Raw genomic sequence first — 17,943 nt, 5'->3', positions numbered from 1 at the left:
AAAAAAAAAAGAAGAGAGAACCAGTCTCTACGGAGCACACCTCTGCCAGCAAGAAAACAAACCTTTAATCAGATCAACTCTGACATCATGAATTGTGGTTAATAATTTCTCCAGTCCTTTTAAAAAACAAAAGCCGAGCTCCCGGCTGCGGCTTAGGCACTTTGAAGGGGCCCCTACAGCCCCCAGCACAGGGCTGCTCCCACCCCAGAGCCAGGGCCCCAAGCCCTGGGGCGCTCCACCTGCCCCGGGACCTGCGTTCCCCTGGGGCCCAGCCCTGCCAGCTCTGCTCAGCCCGCCTCTCTGCGTTCGTGATGGAAATGAAACTGGAGGGCAACAGACACACACACACACAAGAAAAAAAAAAAAAAAAAAAAAAAAGTAGAAAAAAACAACACCCAAGCAACCAATACTGATGCGCTGAGAGTTTATTGGCAAGTTTCATAACTGCCTGTGCCCTGCCATGTTACAACACTGCACTCATGTGCTCTCGCTGCCTCACTCGTACAGACACACACAGTACCGCGGCACCAGGAGCGGTCACACAGAACAGCTGCAGGACGGAAACTGGAAGTGTGGTTCTGCCCTTTTGAGGAGTTTTTGGTGAGTCTGATGCCTGGTCTGTCTGTCTCTTCGTAGAATAATGTAGCAACTGCATGACTTGGGGCATAACAAGCTCCTTTAGAAGCCCCAGGTGCCTTATGTTCGAAGGAGAAATCTCTCCGAGCACTGAGGCTGAGGCTGTGCTGCTACAAGATCCCACCAGGCTCTGTTTGCTGCTGCTCACTCCAGATTCTGCTCTGTGCCCAGGACAGCCCCGCTCCCCAGTGGGGAGGGAGCCAACAGGACGGCGACAGCTCCCTCAGAAAGTAAGCAGGCTGCAACAAGAGTGAGCTGCAGTGCAAAGACCACTCCTGTCGCTTCAAAGCATCTGGCGAGAGCTGCGAGGGCTCCTTGCAGAGCAGCCTGGCAGAAAAGGGGGCTGCAGTACAGAAAGACTTGTCTTCTCCTTTTCTGTTTTCATCTGTGATAACTTACTGTCTAGATCCAGGCTACGAGTAGATTTTTTTGTGCTCAAATAGTATCTCAAGGATGATATTACAGGAGAACTGATTTGTTTTTTTTAACCATGAGATCTGCCCTCTCTGCATCAGTTATTGAAATATCTCAGTAATAGCTAATTCCTTCCGCTACTCACCAAAACTCAGCTAAGCTTCTTGCCTATCAATATTCACTTCCCAAATTTATATTTGGTAGTACCTTCGTGGGAACTAGTAGCTGAATTTCACAGGAAAAAAAAAAAAAACTCTTTTCACCTTGCACTAGTTTTAATAGTAGTAGTAGTATCCACTGTTTGGGTCGGTGCTAATACTCATTGCCCTTTCCAATCCAAAAATCTGAGTACACAAACGAGTGTTGCAGCACACAATATGTAACACTGCACTTTGGAAGGGACTTACAGCTCCAAAACTGACTTATGGACAAAGGCACTGCTATTCCTGGTCTCTTCCAGATGTGTGAATCCCTCAGAAAAACAAAAACAAACAACAATCTACTGTGTACACAGCCACTAAAGGAAACAAACACAACAATACACTGCTGTATTCCGAGGAATGAGACAAATCAGCCACCAAAAGTAGACACGGCAGAAGAATGCTTTGTTCACAGAGGATGAAGGGCACCCAATTTCTGTGGACAACACAGCCAGCGAGAGCAGGGGAACATGACTCAGCCTGAGCTTTAGGTGAAGCTTCTGATAAAAGTGCACCTACCGCTTTAAGGGACACAACTAGTTAGACAAATCTCTGGCAATAGGATTCCATCTAATTTCATTTTCCACCTAGCTTGGTTGCTTTTGTGCTGCTCACGTGCTGTGAATTCGAGAGGCCTTGCAAATGTTATTATCCTGAATTAAACCTCTGCATTTTTTTAACTCTTTGTTTCCTTGGCAATACTGAAGACTTTGTGAACTGCACCCTATCGATACCAGTACGCCAGCAGCTACATAATAATATTTCATCTGGCTTATCTTCCTCTCGAAATCCTCCACTGCCTAAATTGATCAAATCCAAAGAGCTGTTGTGCTGGATGCGCCAGCCAGCGCTGCAAAGAGCAGAGCTTGGCTTCCTCATAAAGCACCAAGTCCCAAGAGAAGAAAAATCATAGAATCATCACAGAATTATAGAATGGCCTGGGTTAAAAAGGACCTCAAAGACCATCTAGTTTCAACCCCCTGCTATGTGCAGGTCACCAACCAGCAGACCAGGCTGCCCAGAGCCACCTCCAGCCTGGCCTTGAATGCCTCCAGGGATGGGGCATCCACAGCCTCCTTGGGCAACCTGTTCCAGTGTGTCACCACCCTCTGTGTGAAAAACTTCCTCCTAATATCTAACCTAAACCTCCTTTGTCTTAGTTTAAAACCATTCCCCTTTGTCCTATCAAAAAAAATCTTTTTCCCTCTGTTGAAAGGTTACACAGCAGTCAGACTGTTTTCATGTCCCCTCATCCTTAGCCAGCACTGGACTCAGCATCTAGCAAGCACACAGTACAAAGGAAAAGCAGCATTCCAGTTTCCTGAAACATTTCTGACACAGGTAGCAGAGGCAGGCTTGGTCTATGCTTCCTGCTCCTTCCTATGAGTCCACCTGATCAAATGTTGACTTATGATAAAATTAATCACTCTCAACAAGGGTTACCTCGCCCATAATTACAGAGCAATACTTCACATTTACATTTTGCTGTACATCCTGGCATGTCTTGGACTTCATGGCATTCATTAATTCAGCCTGAAGAGCTCTGGGGTACTATGACAGAACACAGGATCTGTACTTTGGTATTCCCAGTGAAGAGGAAAAAGGTGAGGTGAATTGCAGGGCCACCCAGAGAGCAGGCAGCAGAGATGCCAAGGGAGCCCAGGGCTTGAAGTGCTTGTTCCAGCACAGTTCCCAGGGGATGCTGCAGGGCCAGGGTGGTCAGAGTGTGATGCAGGGTGGAACTCTTCAATGGGGCCTGAAGTGCAGCTGCTCCTCTGGAGATACTTGTGAAGTAGTCACAGCCCAACGACTGAGGGGATGAATGGCAGAGAGCACTCACTATTGGCCCCCAAGAGGGCTGGAAGCCCTAACCAGGGTGGCTGGGAGGGAGAGGCTGGCAGACAGAGGCCCTCCATGGGCTCGATAACAAGCTTCTTAAACAGCAACTTGGCTCAGCATGCTTGTAGAGACGAGGCTCAAAAGCACTATTCCATTAATTTGGTTAATCTCTGTACACAGTACCCTGTGCTAATGCCATTTTACTTGCAAGAAGCTTGCGGCTCAAAGGTTAAGTGATTTCAACAAAGCCCCACAGCTACCTCAGTGCAGCAGGAAAACCCAGCGCCAGCACCTGCTCCCACCCTTCCCCCCAACATCTCCCCATCAAACCAAGCCTGTCTCCACTCAGAGCTGCCTTCTTTCATATGGGGTCCCGCATCCCATGGGTGACTGTGGTACATCCCTCAGTCTCCACAGTGCCTGAGATGAAGCCAGGCATCCTGCAAGGCAACAACACTGCTTGCCTGCAACTGCCTGCAGGCCTCAAACAACACACAGGGACACCAATATATATTGTGTATGTATAATGACCCAGTATAACTCTGCAGTTATTGCTGATGTGCCTGTAACGCCTGTACCAATCCTTTGGGAGATGGGGCTGAAAAACAGCACTGCTGCCCCTTGAAACTGTCAGCAGAATTCCAGGCAGACCTCCCCCAAACACAGTTTCACAAAAATGAGATTTGCCTAAAAAAAAAGAAAAAAAAAAAAACTATGTTGTATTTACTTAACTTTATACCAATCTCTACAGTACAATCTTGCTGGCTTCTTACAAGTTTCTTATGGACTGGGATGAGATGGGAAAGAAAACAAAAAATAATGTTCATGAGCAGGGATACCAGGAAATTCAGAATATATGAAATCCTTAATAAAACTGCCAATGCTGTGACCACTGTGGGTCAGCTGTTCTGCTGACAGGTTAGCACTGCGGAAGTAATGGTGCAAGCGTGGGGACATAATGAGGAAGAGAATCTGCCATGTCAGCTTTATTCAGCACAGCCTTGGCAACTGAATGCATGCAAATTTTAACTGGAGAAAAAATATATATATATATCTCCTTCCCTTTTGGGGAAGAGAACAGAAATCTTTACAGAAATGCTGAACAGTGCATGCTCTGCATGCAAAGAACAAAGAGGAAAAGCACAGCTATGGCAGCAAGGAGTTAAAAAGCTCCCCACTGCAGTTTTTCATAAAGCACACCACAAAACTTGGGGCATGCCTAAGCACATGCCAAAGCTCAGGAATTAGTCTTTGGAAAAACCACCCTTCTTAAAGGTGCAGCACAGAAGGGCAGAGGGAATGAGGCTGTCAGGAAAAGCATGAAGAGTGGAAGGGAAAATGAACCTTATGACTCATCAGTTCCTTTGCTACAATAGCCACATAAAGCTCCTTTATCATCAGAAAACAAAGAATAAAGAGAATAAAGATAGTATAAAGCCACATAGGGTCTATTTACACCCCACCCCCTCCATCCCATTCATTTTGCAGCCCCTGGAGATAAAGGAACTCTCAAGGGCAGTTTCTGCCTGGCATTTTTGAGACTGGTCATAGGACAGCCTCAGCTTTGCTGGCTGTTTCTTTTACCTCTGCCCTCATTACAGCCAAGCACCGATTTATAGGGTGCACCTGGCCTTACAGGGCCCCCTAAGCCTCTGAAACGCCTCCTGTGCCCTCCTGCACTGCTGTGACCACCAGTGCCAGCCTTCAGAGAGTGCTGGCATTTCAATCTAGCAGCATTTCAATCTAGCAATACTTAGATAAACACCTTTGCTTAAAGCATCCACGAAATCTCTTCCCCTTTGACAGCAGAATTTTTCAGTTTACTAAGCACAACAATATAATCAGTTCTTAAAATACAGAAGATAGCTACATCTTTTATCCTAATCTTCAGGAGCTTGGAATTAGGAAACAATTGGAATAGGAATAGGCCCACTGCACCATCTTCTAAAATATCAAGCATCCCATAAGCAAGCAGTTCAGCTCATATTGTTCCTCATTATTTCCACCTAGGTTTGGGGAACTAAAGGTAATGTTGCAATCCAAAAGAGCACAATGGTCATATGCTCTTGGTTACACCACCTGTGCCAGTAAGGCATTCCATTCACATCCCCTCCAGGCATGAGGAGGGTTTCCAAACAGCAGACGTGCCCATGCCAGGTTTCAGTGTTGCCCACTCACCAAATTCACAAATCATTGCAAACAGCATACATCACACAATTGATATGAACTCCTAGGCAAGCACACAACTTGACCATTAAATGCAGTCAGCCTTGTAGTTGTGATTTAGAAACTGAGGTCTTCAGAGTTCTGATCAATGAGCAAATCAAGTGTTTAAAATACTTTGTGCTTTTATTACAAGATCATGAGATAGTGAAAAATTAATCTTACAAAGTAACTGAGCTCATAACGCACATGACATTTTTTTCCTCCAAACTCTATATGAATTCTTTCCTAAATTGCTTATCTTGCATAATTTTAATTGGATCCCAGAACACCATGACCTTGATCCAGCAGCTACAGTACCTCACTGCTGTCATCTACAGTTATATATGGTACAGTACCTTCCAAATCTGTGAACACTGGGAGATCGGAACTGTGTGCTGCACAGGGCTATTTTTCTTATACCCAAATATTTTTTTTTTAAATTCAAAGTCTTCCAAGAGGGCTTTGATTGCCTTGGAAGGTCACCAAGACAAAGAACCCACTCTGGTAACCAGCTGAGTTCCTAATAAACTGCACTGCTGGCCAGCAGTTAGTTACAAGTGATATCCTGGCTTCACTATTAGTGTATGAGAATGTAAGCATGGCTGGAAACAAGAAGCATGCCTTGAGATTACTGCCACCTCCTGTGCGTAAGTCAGGAAGGTCACTCCAGCACTGAGCAACGCAAGAGACAGCTGCAAATTCAGAGGATCTCTGACTCCAGTGGTACTGTGTGGCTGTTACTTTAATGGTACTATAGCTCTGGAACAAAACTCACAGCCCTCTAGAAGTCATAAAAGCCTAGTCTTCAGTACAAAGGATTCTTACAAAAAACTGATCTTTCTCTCTTGGGATCACAAGAATATATTTTTTAAAAGAAAATCTGCCAGTTTTTTAGAGATAACAGAAAATTCTAACATTTGGCTGTGTATTGGACTCTGTACTGTTTAGTGTGGTAGAGCTTTCACGAGGAACTCAAAAATAGTGACCCTGTGCCTTCTTTTCATATACACACGCTGAAATAGTCCCTGCAGACGGAGATACTAGGCCATGGAAACAGCAAGGATACAAAAGGCCTTCATCACATAAATGCCTGAGCCATCAGGCTTGCTGCTATAGGGCCAGCAGCTTGGAAGCCCACACAGACTGAGCTCCCAACTCCTAAGCAGAAAGCTGGAAGTACTTATTTCAAGCACTGCTCACACTTTGCCAGATAGCTGGGATCCCAGTTCTGAAAGCCCTGGGACACACTCCTAAGATGCACGGCTCCTTCATGCAGAAAATCCTAGGCCAAGTGGTCCTGGGCTTGCAGCCAGCAGTTGCTTCAGTCTTTTCCTGTGAAAAATGCTTCATTTTGGGAACATCAATGGAAAGAAGGATAAAATGAAGACCTCTCATGAATGGAGTTGTGGTCAGCTCCCAACTCAAGCCTGCGTCTCAGTTTCTATTAGGATATTTTGGTCTTTGGAAATAGTCAGGCACCAAATGCCACTAAGCTGACATTTTCAAGGCGAAAAACATCAATTGCAGAAGGAAAGACTAGAGGAAGATGCACAGAGCTTTGCCTCACTGAAAAACTGCAACCTCAGCCCCCCTTTACTTCTATGAAATCACAAGCTCTCTTATGTTAGCCCAAGCCCACAAAGCTGCCTGCCAGGCTTCAGCATGACAACACCTGAAGACCCGAAGGGACAATGCTGTCAAGCTGGAATATCTCCCAAGCATTGCATCCCCAAGCATTGCAATCCAATGGGCCCAGATGCAGGTGCATAAAACTACAGTCCAATGCACTTTGCCAAGCAGCAGCATGCTGTGCAGGATAGGCAGTACTACAAAATGGCAGCCAGGGTCCTGGCCCACCACGATCCTCATAGCAAGGCTAGCTGTGCAGCCCACTGGGAAGCAGCATGTGGCCTCCTGACTGAAGGGGTGACTACCCCTTGATCATATTTACAGTTGATCAAAGGCAACTAATGCTTTGCTGGGCTCCTGGAAAGGGGTAGCAAGGCAAAAGCAAAGCAGCTGGGATGGCAGCTGTGCTCACTGCTTCCACCTGTCACTCCATTTTTGGTGGGCACAGAAATTGCAGGCCCCTCTCCAATGAACACCCCCTTCACTACATCTTGCTTTTGCTCTATTCCCCACATCTCGGCACTGAACTTGGAGGGCAGTATACTGTGATGCTTTCTAAAGAACTGCTTTTCTCGATCCAGCCCACTCACCATCAGGGCAACAGTCTTTGACCTGCCAGGAAGACTCAGCAGTTGCCACACAAGCTCCTCAACCAATCTTCATCAAATCATCCAGAGAAAGCCCTGGCAGCTCTGCCAGGAGCAAGCTCGCTGTCAGCAAGCCTTCAATTTTTGCTCTTCATCTGGTTTCTGCCACAACACACATCTGTAAAGGTTTAGTCCCTGCTGTGGTATTTGGGTACTTGCAAACTGTAGGACACCAGACAGAAGATAAATGGAGGCGACCTTTCCCCTCCTCCTTTTTTTTTCATTCTGAATCTCAGAAAAGTCAGATTTGGATTTAATTTTGTCCTGTGCAATGTTTGGCTTGGTTTGTATTTATTCCAAGTGAATTCACTCATTCCTTCTGTAGAAATAAAAGGTCATGAAACCACTGAGTTCTCTCCCTCCTAAAAGGGGCACTCCCTTCTAGGGCACAAATTACCAATGAAACCAAGAAAAAAAAATTAAGCAAAAAATATATTTTGTACCCGCTGGGCAGGTGGAACTGTAATCACAGCTGAGTGTAATTAGAAAATGTGTAAGTATTCACTTTGGATGCCACTACTTTGCATCAATTTTTAAGCAATCTGTTTAATTTGGTTGATGAACTCAAGGCAAGAAAATAAAACTTGTAATTTTTTTTGTTTGTTTATTTAAAAAAAAAAAAAGGTTGTGTTTCTTTCTGCAGTACTTATTTGTCTATGCAGCATTAGGAGCTGGCTAGTTTTGGAGACTGGAAGAACAGAGGACAGAGAAGAGAGGGTTGGGTCACTTCATACAACAAAATCAATCCATACTATCCTTCAGCTAATATGCATGTTAAGAACTAACACACAGGTTAAGAAGGAGATGCACAATGCATATATGTGTGTGTGTTACATGTTACCTTTATTAGTCATTTAGAGATTGACTGCTCTTTTTTTTTTTTTTTTTCTGAATAATTAGAGGAATGAGAGCATCCAGAATTGAACTTTTAGCTCTGACTGAAGTAAATAGCTTTTCAAAGCCAGGTTTTTGGTTCATTGACTCCACTTGAGTTTTCTTGCTTTGTTTAGTACAAGAATTTATCATGTCATTTGAAATGTAAACATATCTAAACTTATTCTGCCAGAATAAAACAGAATTTTTTCTGTGTTCATTTACTGTAATATGCTGCTTCCTACCCACGCTTTCAACACAAAATCATCTTGGTTCAAATGTTTTAAAGAATTTTTGAAAAGGCAAAATGCCTTCCAACACTACTTTAGGAACTCAATAGTAATGAAAAAGAAAAGTACACGGTTCTAAATATCTCAAGGATGAATCCTTAGTGCTGTATACCTGTCTTTCTCTATGAGAGGACCTAAAATTTTGTTACCAGTTACTGTGTTAAATCCTAGTTAAGATGTTTAATGAAAACATGACAAGTAACCACTTGCATTTATCTACATATTTCTACTATTTTATTAAGAACTGCTATCTCGCCATCAAAGTCAAATGCTGAAATAGTTGAAGTCCCAACTCAGCTCAAAAACAACAACAAAATTCTAAAGAAATAAAACTAAAAAAATAATAATTTACTGGCTCAAACCATTATTTTTGTGACTGATTTTGACAATCCTCCTGATTTAGTCTTTGGAATATTATTCAAACCTCAGTGAGGTGATCTGCCCTCTACTGAAGTAGTCTGAGTTGCATTTGTGTGGATTTTAGGAAAAAAAAGAGGAACAAAAGTTACTATTTTCTTCTCTCTCTACTTAAAGCAGAACTAAAGGTAATAAATGTAAGATTTCAGCTGTTACATAGGTGATGCTGTTATTTTAGATACTGTTAGATAGGTAAATCAATATATTGAATATTTGTGCATTTATCTGCACTTTACTACTATCTGTTTTTTACTGAGATGGTAAATAAAGAAAAGAAAGAAAACTGGGAATAACATTTGAGATCATTTCTTCCTTGTAAGCTTTCCACAGGAGCTCTGGAAAAGAGATGGGACACGCAGGGCTGCAGTGACAGCAGCACAGCAACCTGGAGGTCACAACTGCAAGGTGCGAATAAGAAGCTCTTCAATAAAGGTGAATTCCTGCAGCTTGGCCTTTGCAATTATTAAGCTCATTCAACATAAGCTAGTAATAAATGAGGTAACATTGGTAACATTCACAGGAGAGAGATGTAGACTGCATTTTTTATAGATGCTGGAGAAAACTGGACATATCTATGCTGCATGTCAGCCCATCCTATGAAGCTGAATGAAACTACTGAGGTAGGACATGCTCTGGAAGTGCCTGTTCTCTCCACTGAGTGCAAAGAGAATGTAACGTGAATCACTCAGGTACAGATACGGTATTCCAAGCTGTAAATATATCAAATTAGAGGAGATGAATTTCACTCCCAGTCTCTTACTGCCTCATTGATTAGGAAACAAGTGTAAATAATTTGGCACCCGTTTAATGAATGCTTCACTTCCTCGAGTACATGCTCCAACCCTGAATGAGGAGACCTTTGGGAGCTATCTTGTGTTTACAGGCTCAGTTGGTGTTTCAAAAAGGGAAATATTAAATTAGGAGTATTTACAGGAGAGTCTGCTGTTGAGATTGATCAAAGGCATCACAAGACACAGAGAAAAGGGTCGAGTAAATACGCCTTCATGGAACAGACTGAACAGAGAGGACAGCCAGCCAGTTGTGATTACTAGTAAAGAGAATCTTCTGGAGAAGGAATCAGCTAAGATTTTTAGGGAAGATTTAAGCTGAGCGCAACACCTGCTCAGGGGGCGAACAAGAATTAAATAATAAATGAAAATAATGCCAGGTCTCTTTCAATAGAAAGAGGAGGGAAAATAAAGGGTGCAAACAAAGCTACAACTTTACTAGGAACTTCTCATTATACTGATTATGAAAGGACTGGTTTCTCTCTCCTTGTAAGCACATGACCTTGCTGTTTCTGATTAGGCCTGTCATGTCAAGACTTCTGCACATGCTGAATCTGAAGCATGGGATACTTCCACTGACTCCTATGGGACTGTACACATCCAGAAAGTTAAACAAATGTACGAACACTTACAATGGCCTGGCCTGCAGATGTAAACTGATGGGGTTCTGAAACATTACGTGTGTGCTTCCTATAGTCACTGAAACAGAACCAGAATCTTAAGACACTTAAATTATACCAAAAGTAAGAGTAAATAGTAAATACAGCTGTGAAAATACGCATGCTGTTGAAATATCAAATTGGAATACAATGCTACACTTAAAGCCATATGCATCACTTAAAGTCTAGTGCATTGCCAGCAAGTGAGAAGTCATGGCTTTTGCAGTGAAAAAAAGTAAGTGGTTATAAAATATTGGGTTTTCAGTAGACAGGCACTGTTTTTTCATGAAGCACTGGTACTTCAGTTAGCAAACATTCTCTCAGGGTGCTGGTGAGTTGCTCGAGGCACTATGTCTACTATTGCTTTGCATGGTGGGAACTTCAATCAACCTGTCCATCACAGTAAGGTTACAGATTACACAGTGCTTTATAAACAGTTTACAGCAGAAAAAAAATGCAAATGCTCTACTAGAAACAGAAGCCATGTGCATGTCCAATTGTTTGTTCTGAGATGCAGATATTTACAATAGCAAGAAAAAGAAGTTTAACAATGAACAAACCAAAGATGGAGTGTTTGCTGCCATTTTTTAAAAATATATCACTGAAGCATGAGGTCAGTGTTTAGTTCTGCTTGCAGTGACTAAAACCTCCTAGGAGCAATATTTGGAGATGCTTATGGGAAAACTTATGTTTAATAACAGATTAGTTGGTAGATTACTAACTTAGTACACAGCAGAAGTGGGTTCTTGTTTTTGAGAAGGATGCAAAATGCTGAAGCAGAAATTTCCTGAGCACATTTGAAATAACATGGGCATAGGTTATGATCAAGTGATACCCTGATACTTGTCTTTTCCATAGAAATTCAGAGTAATGCCCAAACCCACACTTTTCATGGCCTGGGATCCATCACAGCTGCCAAGCTGCCCTCTCTGCTATTTGTGCCCCTAATTTTCTTCTCGAGGAATACGTAAAAATACCCTGGAAATCCTTGAAAAACAGGTGCAACATGAGGGAAAATGATTTATCTACCTTTTAACACAGAATCATAGAATGGCCTGGGTTGAAAAAGACCACAATGATCATCTGGTTTCAACCCCCCTGCTATGTGCAGGATTGCCAACTACTAGACCAAGCTGCCCAGAGCCACATCCAGACTGGCCTTGAATGTCCTACCATCTGTATCCAATTTACAGATGAAGCTAAATTCTGCTGTGGGCTACAATGACTACGGCACAAGTTCCCAGCAGAGTTGCAGGAGGCATCATAACCATGTTACCCTGGTAGTCCAGAATAAGACAAAGTAATCCAGCAAAAAAGACAAAGCAAAATCCAGCTACCACTGTAAAGGAGTAGCATGGAGTAGGCATTCCCACCCTTTAGGACTTGATACAAATTCAGAAGAAAGTATGCATTACTGCCCAATAAATCAGAATTGAAGTTTTAAAGAGCAAACCCTTTAGAAAAGACTTCTTTGCTTAAAAATCACAGAAAAAGGGGAAAAAAATCCAAAGAACAAAAACCTGAAGTAATGGCAGTTTAACTCCTGCAGCTCAGTGATAAACTAAATAATTATCTAAGGGGAAATGAGTCTCTAAATACGATCAGAAAGAAAACTTTTTTGCAGGAAGAAACTGGTGATTGCTTTCCAAGAAAATTTAAAAGTTGCTTTGAAAATATAAAAGCTACCATATGTGATGATAATATTCAAGAAAAACAGAACAACCTCAAGGACAGATTAAGAACATTTACTTTCCTTTCACATAAATACACACACAATCCCATACACACTCTCCATTAATGACTGATGTTTACTGAATGTTATTTCAAAAAATCTGTAAAATGTCTCCCTTCCTATCTAAATACTTTGACCCTCAAATGCAAACCCAATTCTAGCACCGATCATTAAGGAATCTGGGATGGCCGTGCCCAAGCACCTCTGCAGAAACAGCTGCAGCTTTTTAAGATACTACTACTACTCAGCTGTTTGGTGCTGCTCCTCACCCCACCCACACATACACACACATATATATATATATCATATATAGGTCACTTGGGAATTCCTCATATGCTTCAGTGCGCAGGCATCTGGGGCGGTGTAATCTGCTTCTGCAGTGGCTGTCTGACTGTGCTCTTGGTGAGCAGGATCTGACTCATTCAGCTCAATGTTACCACGGCGGGTAACACCAGAGCTTTTGAACCACCCGTGATGACTCTCTACTTCAAGGCTTTTTTTTCCCAAGGAGTTATTTAGAAACTTCTCTCAGAGAGCAGAAATTCAAGCAATTTTCTATACTTCTTGCTCATAGCCCTTATTCAGCTGTAAGCAGATTCACAACAGAAAGTTCATGCAAACCATTTTTTAAGCTGCACTAAAGCTCGATGAAGAGACTGACACAAGCTGATGTTAAAAATTACAGAGAATTGCATTGTCATACAAATTGATCTGAATAACAATGAAACACAGTAGGATCTGCATGACATACTGGAAGGGAGATGCTAACTCTACTCTGTCCAACAAAAGGAACTCTTTAGGTACCCGAAACTGGAAAGGTTTTCCCACTGCAGATAGTGTTGCAGGAACTTTTGCTTACCTGCTGAAGGGAGAAGAAAACAGGACTGAATAACTGATAGCGAAGACTCTGTAGTAGGTTTCCAAGAATCACATGAAAACTCTTGACAGGTGATACAATTTGGTTAAAAAATTCATCCCCTTGTAAAAAAGGCAGTTCTGCAATAAAGAGATGAACAAAAAGTAGCATTGCACATACTGTTATTCTAGGAATTGTTTCTCCATTGTGCACTAACAACCTCACACATCACAAACAGAAGTGAAACAACTGCAGTACACACAGAAGTGAAACAACTGCAATACTCAGTGCTGCTACACATATCATCACTGATATAAGTAAACATTTCTTTAATTTTCCCTTCCCTGTTTCGTTTTCCTTCAGAGGGAACCAACTCATTGTCACCAGTGCTAAGAGCTGTGCTTATCACCGAAGTGGACAAGCCAGTTTCCATTAGCACACACAAGCAATTGCAAGCAGTTCTGTGTCCAAAAACAAAAGAAAGGTTTGAAATAAGCTTCATACTCTGCAATGATCACCACCTTTGGAGAGAAGCTGTCTAGTAAGACCTGGAAAAGTATTAAATGCCTCAATTAAAAGTAATGGAAATCCTTGCTTTAAGGCTTCAAATAATGGTTGTAATGTCTGTTTGCCTGTCCATAGCTGGTCTTGAAGTGCCTCTCTGAGATGTTTACAAACACCATAAGCAGCCCTAGAATGGATATCTTCCTGCAGCACAGAATTTATTCTTATGTGATTTCTATCCCAATACAATGACCTTTTTTTTTAATCACTGGTCAATATATACCAAAAATACTAACAATAATAATAAAAACAATTAGAAATCTACATATACACAGACACAGCACACACATGCATACACATTCTGAGTTTGGTTCTTCAGCACCTTGTACGTGGCACAGTCATTTGTATCAGCTCCACAACACTGCTAAATATAACTAGCAACAATATACAGAATTCATTCTCAACTCACTTAAACCTGGGTACAAAACAGTCCAGCTTTACCTACACATTTTGTAAGTAATTGTACTTTTTACTAATTTTAATCTTGTGTGCCTTTGAGAGAACAGAATAGTCATGGAATCATAGAATGGTCTGGGTTGAAAAGGACCACAATGATCATCTAGTTTCAACCCCCTGCTATGTGCAGGGTCGCCAACCAGCAGACCAGGCTGCCCAGAGCCACATCCAGCCTGGCCTTGAATGCCTCCAGGGATGGGGCATTCACAACCTCCTTGGGCAACCTGTTCCAGTGTGTCACCACCCTCTGTGTGAAAAACTTCCTCCTAATATCTAATTTAAACCTCCTTGGTCTCAGTTTAAAACTATTCCCCCTTGCCCTATCACTATCCACCCATCCTTAATCACCTTACATTCTTGCTTTTTGTCTGTTCCAGGGTGCGCTTCCACTTCCTCTTTTACCACTTGTTTTAGTCCAAGCCAGAGGCATTAGTTTAAATAACTGTGTATGAAGCCAGGGGTTAAGGAGTGCACTCTCAAGCAGCTCAGTACTCAGTTTGCAGAATGGCAGAAATTATCTCAGCTTGTAAACTACAGAGCCAGGAAGTGGCATTCTGCATATGTGGAGGGCAAGGTAGAGAAACCAGCCTTTTCAGCAACACCCATACATCTGAAAGATGACAAATGAACATATTTCATGTGAGATATTTCACATAAATGCTTAAAAAAGGTAAGAACACCATACACTGCTTATGAACATCCTATGGCAACAAAAACTCCTGTAGACGTAGACAGGTGTTGTCTAAATACATGAAAAACAGTGTTAAGCAAAGCAAGCTGTATTAGGGCAGTATTTTCTTGCTTTGGCTGGCTTTGTACTAGGAACACCTGCCAAAACTGCCAGAGTGGTCAGGACACAGAGGTCCTTCAAAGCCATAAACAGTTCAGCTCTGCTGAAAGCGGATATCATCACAACACCTCTCTAAAGTAATAGGTGTTGCCATGAATTTGGCTTTATTTCCACTCTGCTTAAAAGACAAATTGAAAAAAAAAGATTCTTTATCTCCTTTCTAATTTAAAGTATATAAGAATTCCCGCTGAGATTGGACAGAAAGTGCAGTAAGAGCTATTTGGCTCGCAGATTAGATGCTTATGGGTATGAAAATACTGTTGTGTACGGAGATTCTGCTTTGACACTTCAGTGCCAGCAAATAAGAACATCTTTAACATTGCCTATAACCTGTGGTAATTTGATTAGCTGGAATAACAAACCAAAACCATACTGCAATTTTTTAGGATTGGAGGGGAGGGAGTACTTCAGGGCAAAGATCCTCAGCCATTTTTTTTCCAATTGACCTCACTTTGATGATCAAAGCTCAGCCATTCCTTAAACACATGAAGCATCATCTCTTTTTAAACCTGTGAATTATATTTATCTTGCTCTCATCCAATTTCCTGTACATTTCAACCTATCTATAGGTTCAGAGGAAATGGAAAATGAGAATGTATGAGGAAAATAAATAAATAAATAGACAGATTAGCCCACAGCACTGTAGCATGGAAGTTGTAGGACATTTTAACTAAGTGTATTCATTGCACCAGTGGAGCAATCAGTGTGTTATTTGGGCAAGTAGAGCTGATCAGGAATTCATACAGCTTTTTGTTACCAAGCTGATACCATGCCTTACCCAGAGGTAAGTTTTAGAATCATTTTTGTTTTCAAAGGCACAGCATCACTTACAGACTCCCATGCCTTGCTACAGGGAAAACAGCAACAAAAATCCTTGAGGGTTTTCAGAAATCAATACAGAAATCACTGTGGATGACCCTAAACACTTTTGCTGACACAGCCATCACTTAGCAACTTTAGGGCCTGACATCTCCCAGTCAGCATGGAAGGAAACATGAGCCCAGAGGAGTGCAGATCCCAGAGCACTCACAGGTGCAGTACAAACATGGACTAATGTAACTGCCTTCCTTATGTACATGGCTAGCTTAGTCATGAACGTGAGTGAAACTCATTCTTTTCCAACAACAGGAACTTGTTTGGCCAAGGGAATGCTGGCTCCTACTCAGGACTGACAACAGGGGCTGCAGTAAATCCCTACTTCAGTTGAGCTGACACAGTTGCCCAGTGATGCCCCTGCATAGCCAGCTGCAGTCAGAGGAATCAGTCACGGACCAATTCGTGATATTACTGTGCACATCATTCAACTCAGCTACGAATGACTGTCAAATAACCCGCAACATTTCAGTAGCTGCAGTATGCAAGGTGCAAGCCAAGAACCAACATGCTAGATGGAAACAGCGATTATAACTTAACTATAGCCAGCCTGGCATGATCGAGGTCTGCTGCCTGAAAACCGACAGCAGCAGCATTACAGGCCTTCTCCTGTTGGAAGATGTTCTGATCGCACTGTGCAGGAGGAACATTGTTGGCTGGAAATGAAAAGGCTGGGTCAGTGCTTCAGTTCTGTAAGCTCAGGTAAATCAACCAGAAGCGTGGAAAGAAGTGCGTGGAATGAAGCAAGAAGGCACTGATACAAATGTACAGTTCATACTCTCCACTTTATCCATGTGTGGGATTTTTTTTGGTGGTGGATAAGTAGCATTTCAGTCTATGAAGCAACTGGCATTTGTGCTCTCAACATTCCTCTCCCTGGCTATTTAATAAACCAGCATACATCTGGTCCCAAGCATCAAAACCACATGGTTCCACATATGTTATAGCTGCTACCCAGGCACCCTCATTTACTGTTTTTTTCAGATTAATGCAGGATTTGTAGGTAAAAATGATGCATGTATTTCTTTTTGCCAAAGATAAAAGATATCTGTAGTTCCTCTGCACTTTATTTCAAGATTAATTTTTTGAAGCGAAAAAAATGTCACTTTAATTAAGCTAGAATTCAAGCCACAAATTAAAATTATAACAGAAGGATGAATTGTGATGAATTCTGGCTACAGAAATCAACAGGAAAGCCCTTGTTGACTTTCCCTGGGGCAATGCTGTACCCCAGACAAATAATGATTGTTTTTAATACTGACTTCTTGTAGCTGAAATCTTTTTGCTGACCATCTGTTTCTGTTCCATGTATCTCTGAGTTTTCTGCTGCAGTAGTGACACTCTGCTTGTGCATCTCCGAGGACATAAACTTAGGAAGACAGAAACCCAAAAGGAATAACTTCTCAAAACCCCTGGAATTACCCTTATAAGAAGTTGGAGAAAAACTCATAGAAAGCTCTGCACCAAAATGTGTCAAATTTTATTCTGTGGAGACAAAGAAAAAGCTAGAATGTGTACCAAGAACAAGAACAAAATTTAAGGGTTATTAATAGAATTAACTTAGTCCAAAAACATCAAAAGATATCCTCTCTTTCCTTAGATTACAACTTTTTCCATCCTGAAAACTCCTGCTTCAAACCTCTTTCATTCTTTGTTTGCCATCCCTTAAATCTTAAGCACAAAGACTAGCTGACAGCACAGACCAAAGTGGTGCTTTCATGGGGTTCTGCCTGCTACAAACGGGGCCAATTCCACTGGAAAAGAGCCAGACTGCTGAAATCGAGCTGTGCAGTAAATCCCCTGATTTGTTACCTAATAATGCAAATGTTTCATCAACATTACTTAAGCAAAAACATTTCATAAGCGAAGTTGCAAATGCAGCTGCACCACTGCCAGTGTTCTCACGGTGCCAGCAGGCTGTGAGTTGCATCACAGAGGTAAAACAGCATCACATTTGTGAAGAGGTGACTGCCACAAGACAAAACAGTCCAAAAATAAACAACCCAACAGCTGTG

At 42.0% G+C, this 17,943-nt stretch overlaps 1 protein-coding gene and 1 long non-coding RNA gene across 13 annotated transcripts in view; one reads left to right on the top strand and one right to left on the bottom strand.

The window, feature by feature from the left end:
- The window catches only part of PRR5 (proline rich 5), a 91,058-nt gene that overhangs the window by 51,168 nt on the left and 21,947 nt on the right, over positions 1-17,943 (bottom strand). For 8 of the 12 annotated variants that reach the window (XM_090147273.1, XM_090147278.1, XM_090147263.1 and 5 more), the window contains one exon: positions 13,189-13,325. The exons of 3 other annotated variants lie outside the window; for them this stretch is intronic. The gene's annotated coding sequence lies outside the window, so the exon portion shown is untranslated. Of the gene's footprint in view, positions 1-62; positions 219-13,188; positions 13,326-17,943 lie in introns of those variants that run through there. One more of the 12 variants, XM_090147320.1, reaches the window with a different exon arrangement.
- On the top strand, positions 371-14,319 carry LOC149919710 (uncharacterized). The gene is made up of 3 exons (XR_016469627.1): positions 371-600; positions 9,471-9,582; positions 13,549-14,319. It is a non-coding gene; the product is annotated as an uncharacterized LOC149919710 (long non-coding RNA).

This window comes from Phasianus colchicus, chromosome 1, assembly GCF_987193195.1.
Source record: "Phasianus colchicus chromosome 1, bPhaCol1.hap1.1, whole genome shotgun sequence".
Lineage (NCBI taxonomy): Eukaryota > Metazoa > Chordata > Aves > Galliformes > Phasianidae > Phasianus > Phasianus colchicus.
This window is presented reverse-complemented; position numbering and strand designations above follow the sequence as displayed.